The sequence below is a fragment of the Balaenoptera acutorostrata genome, chromosome 1 (genome assembly GCF_949987535.1).
Source record: "Balaenoptera acutorostrata chromosome 1, mBalAcu1.1, whole genome shotgun sequence".
Lineage (NCBI taxonomy): Eukaryota > Metazoa > Chordata > Mammalia > Artiodactyla > Balaenopteridae > Balaenoptera > Balaenoptera acutorostrata.
The window spans coordinates 138,763,258-138,784,166 of NC_080064.1; positions in this window are offsets into that span (position 1 = coordinate 138,763,258).

The window sequence follows — 20,909 nt, forward strand, 5'->3', positions numbered from 1 at the left end:
CATGTCATCACAAACCTCTATGACCCTTGTCATCACAATGGTCCATGGCCCTTGTCATCACAATGCTCCATGCACACTGCCATCACAATGCTTCATGACCACATTCATCACAGTGCTCCATGACACGTTTCATCACAATATTAAATGGCCCTTGTCATCACAATGCTCCATGGCGACTGTCATCACAAAGCTCCATGATCCCTGTCACCACAATGCCACATAACCCCTTTTATTAAAATACTCCATTACCCCTTTCAACATAATGCTCTCTGACCACTTTCATCACAATGCTCCATGACCCCTGTCATCACAAAGCTCCATTATCAATTTCATCACAATCCTCCATGACCCCTTTCATCCCAATCCTCCAGTACGCCTTTCATCACAATGCTCCCTGCCTCCTGTCATCACAATGCCCCATCACCCCTGTCATCACAATGTTCCATGGCCCTTGTCATCACAGTACTCCATGATCCCTATCATCACAAAGATCCATGACCCTTGTGATCACAATTCTCCATGCCCTCTGTCATCACAATGCTCCATGACCACATTCTTCACAAAGCTCCATGCACCTGTCATCACAATGCTCCATGGCCCGTGTCATCACAATACTCCATGGCGCCTGTCATCACAGCACTCCAGGCCCACTCTCATCACAATGATCCATGACCACATTCATCAGAAAGTTCCATGACACGTTTCCTCACCATGCTAAAAGGTACTTGTCATCACAATGCTCAATGCCGCTTGTCATCACAATGCTCCATGACAATTTTTATGACAATGCTCTATGATACCTGTCATCACAATTCTCCATGACTCTTGTGCTCACAGTCCTCCATGACCCCTTTCATCACAATGCTCCATGACCCATTTCATCACAACGCTCCAGTACCCCTTTCAACACAATGCTACATGGCCACTGGTATCAAAATGCTCCATGACACCTGTTATCACAATGCTCCATGCCCACTATCATCACAATGCTCCATGACCACATTCTTCACAAAGCTCCATGCACCTGTCATCACTATGCTAAATGGCCCTTTTCATCACAATGCTCCATGGCACTTTTCATCACAATGTTCCATGCCCCTGTCATCACAATGCCCCATAACCCCTTTTATCACAATGATACATGACCCCTTTCATCACAATGCACGCAGACCACTTTCATCACAATGCCCCATGACCCCTGTCATCACAATGCTCCATGATACATTTCATCACAATAATCCATGACCCCTTTCATTGCAATACTCCAGTACACCCTTCTTCACAATGCTCCATGCCCCCTGTCATCACAATGCCCCATGACACCTGTCATCACAATGCTCCATGCCACTTGTCATCAGATTGGTCCATGCGCTTGTCATCACAATGCTCAAGGCCCACTCTCATCACAATGCTCCGTGACCACATTCATCACAAAGCTCCATGACCCGTTTCATCACAATGCTAAAAGGCCCTTGTCATCAAAATGCTCCATGGCGCTTGTCATCACAATGCTCAATGCCTAATGTCATCACAATGCTCCTTGACCCGTCATCACAATGCTCCATGGCCCTTGTCATCACAATGCTCCATGGCGCTTGTCATCACAATGCTCAATGCCTAATGTCATCACAATGCTCCTTGACCCGTCATCACAATGCTCCATGGCCCTTGTCATCACAATGCTCCATGACTCCTTTCATCGCAAGCCTCCATGACCCCTTCCATCACAATGCTCCATGACACATTTCATCACAATGCTCCATGGCCACTGGTATCACAATGCTCCATGACACCTGTTATCACAATGCTCCATGCCCACTATCATCATAATGCTCCATGACCACATTCTTCACAAAACTCCATCCACCTGTCATCAAAATGCTCCATGGCCCTTGTCATCACAATGCTCCATGACCCCTGCCATCACAATGCTCCACGACCCCTGTCATCACAGTGCTCCATGCCCCCTGTCGTCACAATGCTCCATAACCACATTCATCACAAAGCCCCATGACCCGTTTCAACACAATGCTAAGCGGCTCTTGTCATCAAAATGCTAGATGGAGCTTGTCATCACAACGCTCCATGCCTAATGTCATCAAAATGCTCCATGACCACATTCATCACAATGCTCCATGACACGTTTTATCACAATGCTCCATGGCACTTCTCATCACAATGCCCCATAACCCCTTTTATCACAATAATCCATGACCCTTTTCATTACAATACTCCAGTACGCCTTTCATCACAGGGCTCCATGGCCCTTGTCATCACAATGCTCCATATCCACTGTCATCACAATGATTCATTACCACTTTCATCACAATGATCCATGACCCGTCTCATCACAATGCTCCATGTTGAGGTCTTCTCCATGCTCCAGTCTTCTCCATGCTCCATGACTGCTTTCATCACAATGCTCCATGACCCCTGTCATCACAATGTTCCATTCTGTGGTCTTCAACATGCTCCACGCCCTTGTCATCACAATTCTACATGACCCCTTTCATCACAGTGCTCCACGACCACTTTCATCACACTGCTCCATGAGGAGTTTCATCCCAATGCTCCATGACACCTGATGTCACAATTCTCCATGGCCTTTTTCATCACAATGCTCCATGACCCCTGTCATCAAAAAGCCTCATGACCCCTGACATCACAATGCCCGATGACCCCTGACATCACAATCCTCCATGACTCTTGTCAACACAATGTTCCATGCCCGTGTCATCACAATGTTCCATTAATTTATCATCACAATACTCCAAGGCCCTTGTCATCACAATGCTCCTTGACAAATGTCATAACAATGCTCCATGGCACTTGTCATCACAATGCTCTATGGCCCTTGCCATCACAATGATCCATGATTCCTTTCATCACAAGGCTCCATCACCACTGTCAGCACAATGCTCCATGAACCCTTTCATCACAATGCTCCATGACCCATTTCATCACAATGCTCCATGAACGCTTTCATCACAATGCTCCCTGATCGCTATCGTCACAATAAACCATGACCCATTCCATCAACATGCTGCAGTACCCCTTCATCACTATGCTCCATGGTCCCTGTTATCACAATGCTCCATGAACCCTGTCATCAAAATGCTCCATGACTCCTTTCATCCCAAGCCTCCATGACCCCTTCCATCACAATGCTCCTTGGCCCTTGTCATCACAATGCACCATGGCCCTTGTCATCACAATGCGCCATGGCCCTTGTCATCACATTGCGCCATCGCCCTTGTCATTGCATTGCTCCATGCCCCCTGTCATCACAAAGCCCCATGACCCCTTTTATCACAATGCTCCATTACCCCTTTCATCACAATGCTCCCTGACCTCTTTCATCTCAATGCTCCATGACCCTGTCATCAAAAAGCCTCATGACCCCTGACATCATTATGCCCAATAACCCCTGACTTCACAATTCTCCATGACTCTTGTCATCACAATGTTCCATGCCCATGTCATCACAATGTTCCATTAAGTTATCATCACAATACTCCAAGGCCCTTGTCATCACAATGCTCCATGACCCTTGTAATCACAATGCTCCTTGACACTTGTCATCACAATGCTCCATGGCACTTGTCATCACAATGCTCTACGGCCCTTACCATCACAATGATCCATGATTCCTTTCATCACAATGCTCCATCACCACTGTCAGCACAATGCTCCATGAACCCTTTCATCACAATTCTCCATGATCGCTATCGTCACAATAAACCATGACCCATTCCATCAACATGCTGCAGTACCCCTTCATCACTATGCTCCATGGTCCGTGTTATCACAATGCTCCATGAACCCTGTCATCAAAATGCTCCATGACTCCTTTCATCCCAAGCCTCCATGACCCCTTCTATCACAATGCTCCTTGGCCCTTGTCATCACAATGCACCATGGCCCTTGTCATCACATTGCGCCATGGCCCTTGTCATTGCATTGCTCCATGCCCCCTATCATCACAAAGTCCCATGACCCCTTTTATCACAATGCTCCATTACCCCTTTCATCACAATGCTCCCTGACCTCTTTCATCTCAATGCTCCATGACCCTGTCATCAAAAAGCCTCATGACCCCTGACATCATAATGCCCGATGATCCCTGACTTCACAATTCTCCATGACTCTTGTCATCACAATGTTCCATGCCCATGTCATCACAATGTTCCATTAAGTTATCATCACAATACTCCAAGGCCCTTGTTATCACAATGCTCCATGTCCCTTGTCATCACAATACTCCATGGCGCTTGTCATCACAATGCTCCAGGCCCACTCTCATCACAATGATCCATGACCACATTCATCAGAAAGCTCCATGACACGTTTCCTCACCATGCTAAAAGGTCCTTGTCATCACAATGCTCAATGCCGCTTGTCATCACAATGCTCCTTGACAATTTTCAAGACAATGCTCTATGATACCTGTCATCACAATGCTCCATGACTCTTGTCCTCACAGTCCTCCATGACCCCTTTCATCACAATGCTCCATGACCCATTTCATCACAATGCTCCAGTACCCCTTTCATCACAACGCTCCATGACACCTGTTATCACAATGCTCCATGCCCACTATCATCACAATGCTCCATGACCACATTCTTCACAAAGCTCCATGCACCTGTCATCACAATGCTAAATGGCCCTTGTCATCACAATGCTCCATGGCGCTTTTCATCACAATGCTCCATGCCCCTGTCATCACAATGCCCCATAACCCCTTTTATCACAATGATACATGACCCCTTTCATCACAATGCACGCAGACCACTTTCATCACAATGCTCCATGACCCCTATAATCACAATGCCCCATGACCCCTGTCATCACAATGCTCCATGATACATTTCATCACAATAATCCATTACCCCTTTCATTACAATACTCCAGTACACCCTTCTTCACAATGCTCCATGCCCCCTGTCATCACAATGCCCCATGACTCCTGTCATCACAATGCTCCATGGCCCTTGTCATCACAATGCTCCATATCCACTGTCATCACAATGCTGCATTACCACTTTCATCACAATGACCCATGACCCATTTCACCACAATGCTCCTTGGCCCATGTCATCAGAATGCTCCATGACCCTTGTCTTCACAATGCTCTATGGCCCTTTTAATCACAATGCTCCATGACTCCTTTCATCACAATGCTCCATGACCATTCTCATCATAATGCTCCATGCTGTGGTCTTCTCCATGCTCCAGGCCCTTGTCATCACAATGCTACATGTCCCTTTTTATCACCACGTTAAATGGCCCTTGTCATCAAAATGCTCCATGACACTTTTCATCACAATGCTCCATGGCCCTTCCCATCACAATGCTCCATGACTGCTTTCATCACAATGCTCCACGACCCCTGTCATCACAGTGCTCTATGCCCCCTGTCGTCACAATGCTCCATAACCACATTCATCACAAAGCCCCATGACCCGTTTCAACACAATGCTAAGCGGCTCTTGTCATCAAAATGCTAGATGGAGCTTGTCATCACAACGCTCCATGCCTAATGTCATCAAAATGCTCCATGACCACATTCATCACAATGCTCCATGACACGTTTTATCACAATGCTTAATGGCCCTTGTCATCACAATGCTCCATGGCGCTTCTCATCACAATGCTCCATGACCCCTGTCATCACAATGTTCCATTCTGTGGTCTTCAACATGCTCCATGCCCTTGTCATCACAATTCTACATGACCCCTTTCATCATAATGCTCCATGACCACTTTCATCACAATGCTCCATGAGGAGTTTCATCCCAATGCTCCATGACACCTGATGTCACAATTCTCCATGGCCTTTTTCATCACAATGCTCCATGACCCCTGTCATCAAAAAGCCTCATGACCCCTGACATCACAATGCCCAATGACCCCTGACATCACAATCCTCCATGACTCTTGTCAACACAATGTTCCATGCCCGTGTCATCACAATGTTCCATTAATTTATCATCACAATACTCCAAGGCCCTTGTCATCACAATGCTTCTTGACACTTGTCATCACAATGCTCCATGGCACTTGTCATCACAATGCTCTATGGCCCTTGCCATCACAATGATCCATGATTCCTTCCATCACAAGGCTCCATCACCACTGTCAGCACAATGCTCCATGAACCCTTTCATCACAATGCTCCATGACCCATTTCATCACAATGCTCTATGAACCCTGTCATCAAAATGCTCCATGACTCCTTTCATCCCATGCCTCCATGATCCCTTCCATCACAATGCTCCTTGGCCCTTGTCATCACAATGCACCATGGCCCTTGTCATCACAATGCGCCATGGCCCTTGTCATCACATTGCGCCATCGCCCTTGTCATTGCATTGCTCCATGCCCCCTGTCATCACAAAGCCCCATGACCCCTTTTATCACAATGCTCCATTACCCCTTTCATCACAATGCTCCCTGACCTCTTTCATCTCAATGCTCCATGACCCTGTCATCAAAAAGCCTCATGACCCCTGACATCATAATGCCCGATGACCCCTGACTTCACAATTCTCCATGACTCTTGTCATCACAATGTTCCATGCCCATGTCATCACAATGTTCCATTAAGTTATCATCACAATACTCCAAGGCCCTTGTCATCACAATGCTCCATGGCGCTTGTCATCACAATGCTCCAGGCCCACTCTCATCACAATGATCCATGACCACATTCATCAGAAAGCTCCATGACACGTTTCCTCACCATGCTAAAAGGTCCTTGTCATCACAATGCTCAATGCCACTTGTCATCACAATGCTCCATGACAATTTTCATGACAATGCTCTATGATTACCTGTCATCACAATGCTCCATGACTCTTGTCATCACAGTCCTCCATGACCTCTTTCATCACAATGCTCCATGACCCATTTCATCACAATGCTCCAGTACCCCTTTCATCACAATGCTCCATGGCCACTGGTATCACAATGCTCCATGACACCTGTTATCACAACGCTCCATGCCCACTATCATCACAATGCTCCATGACCACATTCTTCACAAAGCTCCATGCACCTGTCATCACAATGCCCCATGACTCCTGTCATCACAATGCTCCTTGGCCGTTGTCATCACAATGCTCCATATCCACTGTCATCACAATGCTGCATTACCACTTTCATCACAATGATCCATGACCCATTTCATCACAATGCTCCTTGGCCCATGTCATCAGAATGCTCCATGACCCTTGTCTTCACAATGCTCTATGGCCCTTTTAATCACAATGCTCCATGACTCCTTTCATCACAATGCTCCATGACCATTCTCATCATAATGCTCCATGCTGTGGTCTTCTCCATGCTCCAGGCCCTTGTCATCACAATGCTACATGACCCTTTTCATCACCACGTTACATGGCCCTTGTCATCAAAATGCTCCATGACACTTTTCATCACAATGCTCCATGGCCCTTCCCATCACAATGCTCCATGACTGCTTTCATCACAATGCTCCATGACCCCTGACATCATAATGCTCCATGCTGTGGTCTTCACCATGCTCCATGCCCTTGTCATCACAATGCTACATGACCCCTTTCATCACAATGCTCCATGACCACATCCATCCCAATGCTCCATGACGAGTTTCATCCCAATGCTCCATGACACCTGTCGTCACAATGCTCCATGGCCCTTGTCATCACAATGCTCCATGACCCCTGAAATCACAATGCACGTTGACCGCTGACATCACAATTCTCCATGGCTCTTGTCCCCACAATGCTCCATACCCATGTCATCACAATGTTCCTATGATTTTTACAGCACAATACTCCATGGACCTTGTCATCACAATTTTCCATGACACTTGTCATCACAATGCTCCTTGGCCCGTGTCATCACAATTCTCCATGACCCTTGTCATCACAAAACTCTATGCCCCTTGCCATCACAATGCTGCATGACCCCTTTCATCACAATGCTCCATGATCGCTATCATCACAATAATCTATGACCCCTTTCATCACAATGGTCCAGTACCTCTTTCATCATAATGCTCCATGGCCCCTGTTATCACAATGGTCCCTGACACCTGTCATCACAATGCTCCATGCCCCTTGTCATCACAATGATTCAGGGCGCTTTTCATCACAATGTTCCATGCCCACTATCATCACAATGCTCCATGACCCCATTCATCACAAAGCGCCATGAAACGTTTCATCATAATGCTGAAAGGCACTTGTCATCACATTCCTCCATTATGCTTGTCATCACAATGCTACATGACCCCTTTCATCACAATGCTCCTTGTCCCATGTCATCACAATGCTCCATGACTCGTTTCATCAAAATGCTCCATGACCACTGTCATCACAATGCTCCATAACCCCTGTCATCACAACGCTCTATTCCCAATTTCATCACAATGCTCCATGACCACATTCATCCCAATACTCCATGACAGGTTTCATAACAATGCTAAATGGCCCTTGTCATCACAATGCTCCATGGTGCTTCTCATCACAATGATCCATGACACCTTTCATCACAATGCTCCATGACTTCTCTCATTACAATACTGCATGCTGTGATCTTGTCCAAGCTCCATGCCCTTGTCATCACAATGCTACATGACCCTTTTCATCACAATGTTAAATGACCCTTGGCATCACAATGCTCCATGACCCATGTCATCACAATGCTCCATGGCCCATCCCATCACAATGCTCCAAGACTGCTTTCATCAAAATGCTCCATGACCACTGTCATCACAATGCTCCATGCTGTGGTCTTCACCATGCTCCATGCCCTTGTCATCACAATCCTACATGACCCCTTTCATCACAAGCCTCCATGCCCACTTTCATCACAATGCTCTATGACGAGTTTCATCCCAATGTTCCATGACACCTTTCATCACAGTGCTCCTTGGCATGTGCCTTCACAATTCTCCATGAACCCTATTATCACAAAGCTCTATGGCCCTTGTCATCAAAATGCTCCATGACCCCTTTCATCCCAATGCTCCATGACCCCTTTCATCACAATGTTCCTTGGCCCGTGTCATCACAATTCTCCATGGATATTGTCATCACAATGTTCCATGCCCGTGTCATCACAATTCCCCATGGCTATTGTCATCACAATGCTCCATGACCCTTGTCATCACAATGCGCCATGGCCCTTGTCATCACATTGCTCCATGCCCCCTGTCATCACAAAGCCCAATGACCCCTTTTATCACAATGCTCCATTACCCCTTTCATCACAGTGCTCCTTGGCCCGTGTCTTCACAATTCTCCATGGCTCTTGTCATCACAATGTTCCATGCCCATGTCATCACAATGCTCCATGGCCCTTGTCATCCCAATGCTCCATGACCCATGTCATCACAATGCTCCATGACCCCTTTCATCACAATGCTCCATGACCACTTTCATCACAATGCTCCATGACCCCTTTCATCACAATGCTCCATGAACCCTGTCATCACAATGCTCCATGGCCCCTGATATCACAATGCTCCATGACGACTTTCATCACAATGATCCATGACCCATTTCATCACAATGCTCCAGTACCACTTCCATGAAAAAGCTCCATTGGCCTTGTCATCACAATGCTCCATGACCCCTGTCATTACAATGTCCCATGACCTCTGTCATCACAATTCTCCATGGCTCTTCTCATCAAAATACTCCATGCCCATGTCATCACAATGCTCCATGACCCCTGTCATCACGATGCTCCATGACATTTTCTTCACAGTGTCCCATGACCACTTTCATCACTATGCTCCATGATCCCTTTCATCACAATGCTCCATGACCACTTTCATCACAATGCCCCATGATCGCTATCATCACAATGATCCATTAACCCTTTCTTTTTTTTTTATTAGTTGTTTTGTTTGTTTGTTTTTTTATACTGCAGGTTCTTATTAGGCATCAATTTTATACACATCAGTGTATACATGTCAATCCCAATTGCCCAATTCAGCACACCACCATCCACACCCCACCCTTGGTGTCCATATGTCCATTCTGTACATCTGTGTGTCAACTTCTGCCCTGCAAACCGGCTCATCTGTACCATTTTTCTAGGTTCCACATACATGTGTTAATATACGCTATTTGTTTTTCTCTTTCTGACTTACTTCACTCTGTATGACAGTCTCTAGATCCATCCACTTCTCAACAAATGACTCAATTTCGTTCCTTTTTATGGCTGAGTAATATTCCATTGTATATATGTACCACATCTTCTTTATCCATTCGTCTGCTGATGGGCATTTAGGTTGCTTCCATGACCTGGCTATTGTAAATAGTGCTGCAATGAACATTCGGGTGCATGTGTCTTTTTGAATTACGGTTTTCTCTGGGTATATGCCCAGTAGTGGGATTGCTGGGTCATATGGTAATTCTATTTTTAGTTTTTTAAGGAACCTCCATATTGTTCTCCATAGTGGCTGTATCAATTTACATTCCCACCAACAGTGCAAGAGGGTTCCCTTTTCTCCACACCCTCTCCAGCATTTGTTGTTTGTAGATTTTCTGATGATGCCCATTCTAACAGGAGTGAGGTGATACCTCACTGTAGTTTTGATTTGCATTTCTCTAATAATTAGTGATGTTGAGCATCTTTTCATGTGCTTCGTGGCCGTCTGTATGTCTTCTTTGGAGAAATGTCGATTTAGGTCTTCTGCCCATTTTTGGATTGGAGTGTTTGTTTCTTTAATATTGAGCTGAATGAGCTGTTTATATATTTTGGAGATTAATCCTTTGTCCGTTGATTTGTTTGCAAATATTTTCTCCCATTCTGAGGGTTGTCTTTTCGTCTTCTTTATGGTTTCCTTTGCTGTGCAAAAGCTTTGAAGTTTCATTAGGTCCCATTTGTTTATTTTTGTTTTTATTTCCATTACTCTAGGAGGTGGATCAAAAAAGATCTTGCTGTGATTTATGTCAAAGAGTGTTCTTCCTATGTTATCCTCTAAGAGTTTTATAGTGTCCAGTCTTATATTTAGGTCTCTAATCCATTTTGAGTTTATTTTTGTGTATGGTGTTAGGGAGTATTCTAATTTCATTCTTTTACATGTAGCTGTACAGTTTTCCCAGCACCACTTATTGAAGAGACTGTCTTTTCTCCATTGTATATCTTTGCCTCCTTTGTCATAGATTAGTTGACCATAGGTGCGTGAGTTAATCTCTGGGCTTTCTATCTTGTTCCATTGATCTATGTTTCTGTTTTGGTGCCAGTACCATATTGTCTTGATTACTGTAGCTTTGTAGTATAGTCTGAAATCAGGGAGTCTGATTCCTCCAGCTCCATTTTTTTGCCTCAAGACTGCTTTGGCTATTCGGGGTCTTTTGTGTCTCCATACAAATTTTAAGATGATTTGTTCTAGCTCCGTAAAAAATGCCATTGGTAATTTGATAGGGATTGCATTGAATCTGTAGATTGCTTTGGGTAGTATACTCATTTTCACAATGTTGATTCTTCCAATCCAAAAACATGGTATATCTCTCCATCTGTTGGATTCATCTTTAATTTCTTTCATCAGTGTCTTATAGTTTTCTGCATACAGGTCTTTTGTCTCCCTAGGTAGGTTTATTCCTAGGTATTTTATTCTTTTCGTTGCAATGGTAAATGGGAGTATTTCCATAATTTCTCTTTCAGATTTTTCATCATTAGTGTATAGGAATGCAAGAGATTTCTGTGCATTAATTTTGTATCCTGCAACGTTACCATATTCATTAATTAGCTCTAGCAGTTTTCTGGTGGCAGTTTTAGGATTCTCTATGTATAGTATCACGTCATCCGCAAACAGTGACAGTTTTACTTCTTCTTTTCCAATTTGTATTCCTTTTATTTCTTTTTCTTCTCTGGCTGCTGTGGCTAGGACTTCCAGAACTATGTTGAATAATAGTGGTGAGAGTGGACATCCTTGTCTCGTTCCTGATCTTAGAGGAAATGCTTTCAGTTTTTCACCATTGAGAATGATGTTTGCTGTGGGTTTGTCATATATGGCCTTTATTATGTTGAGGTAGGTTCCCTCTATGCCCACTTTCTGGAGAGTTTTTATCATAAATGGGTGTTGAATTTTGTGAAAAGCTTTTTCTGCATCTATTGAGATGATCATATGGTTTTTATTCTTCAATTTGTTAATATGGTGTATCACATTGATTGATTTGCATATATTGAAGAATCCTTGCATCCCTGGGATAAATCCCACTTGATCGTGGTGTATGATCCTTTTAATGTGTTGTTGGATTCTGTTTGCTAGCATTTTGTTGAGGATTTTTGCATCTATATTCATCAGTGATATTGGTCTGTAATTTTCTTTTTTTGTAGTGTCTTTGGCTGGTTTTGGTATCAGGGTGATGGTGGCCTCATAGAATGAGTTTGGGAGTGTTCCTTCCTCTGCAATTTTTTGGAAGAGTTTGAGAAGGATAGGTGTTAGCTCTTCTCTAAATGTTTGATAGAATTCACCTGTGAAGCCATCTGTTCCTGGACTTTTGTTTGTTGGAAGATTTTTAATCACAGTTTCAATTTCATTACTTGTGATTGGTCTGTTCATATTTTCTGTTTCTTCCTGGTTCAGTCTTGGAAGGTTATACCTTTCTAAAAATTTGTCCATTTCTTCCAGGTTGTCCATTTTATTGGCATAAAGTTGCTTGTAGTAGTCTCTTAGGATGCTTTGTATTTCTGCGGTGTCTGTTGTAACTTCTCCTTTTTCATTTCTGATTTTATTGATTAGAGTCCTCTCCCTCTTTTTCTTGATGAGTCTGGCTAATGGCTTATCAATTTTGTTTATCTTCTCAAAGAACCAGCTTTTAGTTTTATTGATCTTTGCTATTGTTTTCTTTGTTTCTATTTCATTTCTTTCTGCTCTGATCTTTATGATTTCTTTCCTTCTGCTAACTTTGGGTTTTGTTTGTTCTTCTTTCTCTAGTTTCTTTAGGTGTAAGGTTAGATTGTTTACTTGAGATTTTTCTTGTTTCTTTAGGTAGGCTTCTATAGCTATAAACTTCCCTCTTAGAACTGCTTTCGCTGCATCCCATAGGTTTTGGGTTGTCGTGTTTTCATTGTCATTTGTCTCTAGGTTTTTTTTATTTCCTCTTTGATTTCTTCAGTGATCTCTTGGTTATTTAGTAACGTATTGTTTAGCCTCCACGTGTTTGTCTTTTTTACGTTTTTTTCCCTGTAATTCATTTCTAATCTCATAGCATTGTGGTCAAAAAGATGCTTGATATGATTTCAATTTTCTTAAATTTACTGAGGCTTGATTTGTGACCCAAGATGTGATCTATCCTGGAGAATGTTCCATGCACACTTGAGAAGAACGTGTAATCTGCTGTTGTTGGATGGAATGTCCTATATATATCAATTTAATCTATCTGGTCTATTGTGTCATTTAAAGCTTCTGTTTCCTTATTTATTTTCATTTTGGATGATATGTCCATTGGTGTAAGTGAGGTGTTAAAGTCCCCCACTATGATTGTGTTACTGTCAATTTCCTCTTTTAAAGCTGTTAGCAGTTGCCTTATGTATTGAGGTGCTCCTATGTTGGGTGCATATATATTTATAAGTGTTATATCTTCTTCTTGGATTGATCCCTGGATCATTATGTAGTGTCCTTCCTTGTCTCTTGTAACATTCTTTATTTTAAAGTCTATTTTATCTGATATGAGTATAGCTACTCCAGCTTTCTTTTGATTTCCATTTGCATGGAATATCTTTTTCCATCCCCTCACTTTCAGTCTGTATGTGTCCCTAGGTCTGAAGTGGGTCTCTTGTAGACAGCATATATATGGGTCTTGTTTTTGTATCCATTCAGCCAGTCTATGTCTTTTGGTTGGGGCATTTAATCCATTCACGTTTAAGGTAATTATCGATATGTATGTTCCTGTGACCATTTTCTTAATTGTTTTGGGTTTGTTTTTGTAGGTCCTTTTCTTCTCTTGTGTTTCCCACTTAGAGAAGTTCCTTTAGCATTTGTCGTAGAGCTGGTTTGGTGGTGCTTAATTCTCTTAACTTTTGCTTGTCTGTAAAGCTTTTGATTTCTCCATCAAATCTAAATGAGATCCTTGCTGGGTAGAGTAATCTTGGTTGTAGGTTCTTCCCTTTCATCACTTTAAGTATATCATGCCAGTCCCTTCTGGCTTGTAGAGTTTCTGCTGAGAAATCAGCTGTTAACCTTATGGGAGTTCCCTTGTATGTTATTTGTCGTTTTTCCCTTGCTGCTTTCAATAATTTTTCTTTGTCTTTAATTTTTGCCACTTTGATTACTATGTGTCTCGGCATGTTTCTCCTTGGGTTTATCCTGTATGGGACTCTCTGCGCTTCCTGTACTTGGGTGGGTATTGCCTTTCCCATGTTAGGGAAGTTTTTGACTATAATCTCTTCAAATATTTTCTCTGGTCTTTTTCTCTCTCTTCACCTTCTGGGACCCCTATAATGCGAATGTTGTTGCGTTTAATGTTGTCCCAGAGGTCTCTTAGGCTGTCTTCATTTCTTTTCATTCTTTTTTCTTTAGTCTGTTCCGCAGCAGTGAATTCCACCATTCTATCTTCCAGGTCACTTATCGTTCTTCTGCCTCAGTTATTCTGCTATTGATTCCTTCTAGTGTAGTTTTCATTTCAGTTATTGTATTGTTCATCTCTGTTTGTTTGTTCTTTAATTCTCCTAGGTCTTTGTTAATCATTTCTTACATCTTCTCAATCTTTGCCTGCATTCTTATTCTGAGGTCCTGGATCATCTTCACTATCATTATTCTGAATTCTTTTTCTGGAAGGTTGCCTATCTCCACTTCATTTAGTTGTTTTTCTGGGGTTTTTTCTTGTTCCTTCATCTGGTACATAGCCCTCTGCCTTTTCATCTTGTCTATCTTTCTGTAACTGTGGTTTTTGGTCCACAGGCTGCAGGATTGTAGTTTTTCTTGCTTCTGCTGTCTGCCCTCTGGCGGTTGAGGCTATCTAAGAGGCTTGATGGGAGGCTGTAATGGTGGGTATCCATTACCCCTTTCATCACAATGCTCCAGTACCCCCTGTCATCACAATGCTCCATGATGCCTGTAATCACAATACTCCAAGCCCCCTGTCATCACAATGCTTAATGACAACTTTCATCACAATACTCATTGACCCATGTCATCGCACTGCTCGAGTACCCCATTCATCACAATGCTCCATGGTCCCTGCGATCGCAATGCTCCATGACAGTTGTCATCAAAATGCTCCATGACCACTTTCATCACAATGATCCATGACAACTGTCATCACAGTGCTCCATGACCCCTGTCATCACAGTGCTCCATCGCCCTTGTCATCACAATGCTCCATGCCCCGTCATCACAATGCTCCATTATGCATTTTATCACAATAATCCACGACCCATTTCATCACAATGCTCCAGTACGCAATTCATCACAATAATCCATGCTCCCTGTCATGACAATGCCCCAGGAACCCTGTAATCACAATGCTCCATGTCCCCTATCATCACAATGATCCATGACACCTTTCATCACAATGCTCCAGTACCACTTTCATCAAAATGCTCCATGGACCCTCTCATCACAATGCTCCATGACCCTTTGATCACAATGCTCCATGACACTTGTCAACACAATGCTCCATGGCCCTCGTCAACACAATGATCCATGCCCACTATCATCACAATGTTCCATGACACATTTCATCAAAATGCTCCATGACCGCTCTCATCACAATGCTCCATGATCACTATAATCACAATGATCCATGACCCTTTTCATCAAAATAATCCACTACCGCTTTCATCACAATGCTCCATGATCACTTTCATTACAATAATCCATGACCTCTTTAATCACAATACTCCAGTACGCCTTTCATCACAATGCTACATGCCCCGTCATCACAATGCCCCATGACACCTGTCATCACAATGCTCCATGACTCTTGTCATCACAACTCTCCATGGCCTTGTCATCACAATGCTCCATGCCTCCTGTCATCACAATGCTTCATGACCACTTTCATCACAATGCGCCTTGGACCGTGTCATCACAATTCTCCATGACCCTTGTCATCACAATGGTCCATGGCACTTGTCATCACAATGCTCCATGCCCACTGTCATCACAATGCTCCATGACCACATTCATCACAAAGCTCCATGACATGTTTCATCAAAATGCTCCATGCCCCCTGTCATCACAATGCTTCATGACCACTTTCATCACAATGCTCTTTGGCCCGTGTAATCACAATGCCCCACGACCCTTGTCACCACAATGCTCCATGCCCCTTTTCATCACATTACTCCATGACCCCTTACATCACAATGCTCCATTACCCATTTCATTACAACGTTCCATAACCCCTTTCATCACAAGGCTCCAAGAACCCTATCATCACAATGCTCCATGACACTTGTCATCACAATGCTCTAAGGCCCTTGTCAGCACAATGCTTCATGACAACATTCATCACAATGCTCCTTGACCCCTTTCATCACAATGCTAAATGGCCCTTGTCATCACAATGCTCCATGGCGCTTCTCATCACAATGTTCCATGTCCCTTGTCATCACAATGCCCCATGACCCCTTTTATCACAACGTTCCATTACCCCTTTCATCATATTGGTGCATTCCCTCTGTCACCACTATGCTCCAAAACCCTTGACATCACAATTCCCCATGACCCCTGTCATCACAATGCCCCATGGCCCTTGTCATCACAATGCTTCATGACCCCTCTCATCACAATGGCCTATGACCCCTGTCATCACACTGCTCCAAGGCCATTGTCATCACAAAGCACCATAACCCCTGTCATGACAATGCTCCATGGCACTTATCATCACAATGTTCCATGACCCCTGACATCACTATGCTCCATGACACCTTTCATCACAATGCTCCAGTACACCTTTCATCACAATGCTCCATGGCCCCATCATCACAATGCCCAATGACCCGTATCATCAAAATGTTCCATGATTACTTTCATCACAATGCTCCGTGACACCTGTCATCACAATGCTCCATGACCCCTTTCATCACAATGCTCCATTACCCAATTAATCACCATGCTCCATGACCACTTTCATCACAGGGCTCCATGAATGCCATCACCACAATGATCCATGACCCCTTTCATCACAAAGCTCCAGTACCATTTTCATCACAATACTCCATGGCCGCTGACATCACAATGCTCCATGACCCTGTCATAACAATGCTCCATGACACATTATCACAATGCTCCATGGTCCTATTCATCACAATGCTCGAGGCCCACTGTCATCACAATGCTCCATGGCCCCTGATATCACAATGCACCATGACGACTTTCATCACAATGCTCCATGATCCCTTTCATCACAATGCTCCATCACCCCTTTCATCACAATGCTCCTTTGCCCGTGTCATCACAATGCTCCATAACCTTTGTCATCACAATTCTCTATGGCCCTTTTCATCACAAAGCTCCATGTCTCCTTTCATCACAATGCTCTTTGGCCCGTGTCATCACAATGCTCCATGACGCTTGTCAACACAATGCTCCATGGCCCGTGTCATCACAATGCTCCATGACCCCTGTCATCACAATGCTCCAGGACCCCTCTCATCACAATGCTCCATGACCCCTCTAATCACAATGCTCCATGCTGTATTCTTCACCAGGCTCCATGCCCTTGTCATCACAATGCTACATGACCCCTTTCATCACAATGCTCATTGACAAGTTTCATCACAATGCTCCATGAAGAGTTTCAACCAAATGCTCCATGACCCCTGTCATCACAATGTTCCATGGACCTTGTCATCACAATGCCCCATGCCCCCTGTCATCACAATGCTCCATGCCCCCTTTCATCCCAAAGCCCCATGAACTCACTTATCACAATGCTCCATTACCCCTTTCATCACAATGGTCCCTGCCTTCTATCACCGCAATGCTCCATAATCCATGACATCACTATGCCCCATGACCCCTGTCATCACAATGCTACATGGCCCTTGCCATCACAATGCTCCATAACCCCTGTCATCATAAAGCCCCATGACCCCTGTCATCACAATGCTCCATGACCCTTCTCATCACAATGCTCCATGACCACTTTCTTCACAATGCTCCAGGCCCCCTGTCATCACAAGGCTCCATGATCCTTTTCATCATAATAATGCACGACTCCTTTCATCACAATGCTCCAGTACGCCTTTAATCAAAATGTTCAATGACCCTTACCATCACAATGTTACATGTCCACTATCATCACAATGCTTCATGAGCACATTCATCAAAATGTTCCATGACCCATTTCATCACAATGCTAAAAGGCCCTTGTCATAACAATGCTCCATGGCGCATGTCATCACAATGAGCCATGACCACTTTCATCACAATGCTCCTTGACCCCTGTCATCAAAATGCTCCATTATCCATTTCATCACAATACTCCATGACCACTTTCATCACAATGCTCCAGTAGGCCTTTCATCACAATACTCCATGCCCGCTCTCATGACAATTCCCCATAACCCCTGTCATCACAATGCTCCATGACCATTGTCATCACAATGCTCCATGACCCCTGTCATCACAATTCTCCATGACACTTTTCATCACAATGCTCCATGATCCCTGTCATCACAATGCTCCATGACCACTTTCATCACAATGCTCCATGACCACATTCATCACAATGCTCCATGACCACTTTCATCACAATGCTCCATGCCCCCTTTCATCCCAAAGCCCCATGAACTCACTTATCACAATGCTCCATTACCCCTTTCATCACAATGGTCCCTGCCTTCTATCACCGCAATGCTCCATAATCCATGACATCACTATGCCCCATGACCCCTGTCATCACAATGCTACATGGCCCTTGCCATCACAATGCTCCATAACCCCTGTCATCATAAAGCCCCATGACCCCTGTCATCACAATGCTCCATGACCCTTCTCATCACAATGCTCCATGACCACTTTCTTCACAATGCTCCAGGCCCCCTGTCATCACAAGGCTCCATGATCCTTTTCATCATAATAATGCACGACTCCTTTCATCACAATGCTCCAGTACGCCTTTAATCAAAATGTTCAATGACCCTTACCATCACAATGTTACATGTCCACTATCATCACAATGCTTCATGAGCACATTCATCAAAATGTTCCATGACCCATTTCATCACAATGCTAAAAGGCCCTTGTCATAACAATGCTCCATGGCGCATGTCATCACAATGAGCCATGACCACTTTCATCACAATGCTCCTTGACCCCTGTCATCAAAATGCTCCATTATCCATTTCATCACAATACTCCATGACCACTTTCATCACAATGCTCCAGTAGGCCTTTCATCACAATACTCCATGCCCGCTCTCATGACAATTCCCCATAACCCCTGTCATCACAATGCTCCGTGACCATTGTCATCACAATGCTCCATGACCCCTGTCATCACAATTCTCCATGACACTTTTCATCACAATGCTCCATGATCCCTGTCATCACAATGCTCCATGACCACTTTCATCACAATGCTCCATGACCACATTCATCACAATGCTCCATGACCACTTTCATCACAATGCTCCATGACCACATTCATCACAATGCTCCATTATCCCTTTCATCACAATGCTCCATGACACCTCTCATCACAATGCTCCATGTCCCCTGTCTTCACAATCCTCCATGCTGTGGTCTTCACCATGTTCCATGCCCTTGTCATCACAATGCTACATGACCCCATTCATCACAATGCTAAATGGCCCTTGTCGTTACAATGCTCCATGACCCTTGTCATCACAATGCTCCATGCACTTGTCATCACAATGCTCCATGACCCCTTTCATCACAATGCCCCATGATCACTTTCATCAAAATGCTGCATGACATGTTTCATCCCAATGCTCCATGACCCCTGTCTACACAATGCTCCATGGCCCTTGTCATCACAAAGCTCCATGATCCCTGTCACCAATAGCCTCATGGCCCCTGACATCACAATGCCCCATGACCTCTGATATAACAATTCTCCATGACTCTTGTCATCACAATGCTCCATGCCTGTGGCATCACAATGCTCCATGACACCTCTCATCACAATGCTCCATGTCCCCTCTCATCACAATGCTCCATGCTGTGGTCTTCACCATGCTCCATGCCCTTGTCATCACAATGCTACATGACCCCTTTCCTCACAATGCTAAATGGCCCTTGTCATCACAATGCTCCATTACCCCTTTCATCACAATGGTCCCGGACCACTTTCATCACAATGCTCCATGACACCTTCCATCACATGAGCTGGAGACTTACCTCCATGAGTTCTGGCAAGCGATGGACCAGCTACGCTCCCAGGAGGGTGCGTGCACGGGGCTGCAGGCAGGGAGCGGGGAGGACCCTGGCTCTCCCGTGGTCCTCAGGCAGGCCCTCTCCATGGGATTCTTCTGCTGATGTCACCCTGTACGTGGCGACGCCCTCGGTGTCAGTTTCCATCATCAAACCCCAAGCACTGGGTGCGTAAACAACGGAAGTGGATATCCTCGAGACTCTGGAGGCAGAAAGCCCCAGATTAAGGAGTCAGGACTGGTTCCCTGCATGTTAAATACATGTATTCAAGAGTTGCCTTTAAAAAAGACAAAAGAAAAGAAAGGAACGTTGCATGCAAGTCTGGTGACAGCCGGTGATGGGAACCAGAGGGTAGGCTCTGGGGCCGGGAACGCCATGCCCTGTGAGGACCTTGGGCTGCTGCCAGTCTCGGTGGAGGTTCAGCAAGTTCCAGTGACTTCCCCACGGAGACGTCCCCAGTTGACCGTCTGTGCCCAGGATCCAGTACACGTTCAGTCTTCCTGCGGTCAGCCCTTCATCCTGAGAGCGATGCTCTCACAGGCTACAACGGAGCGCG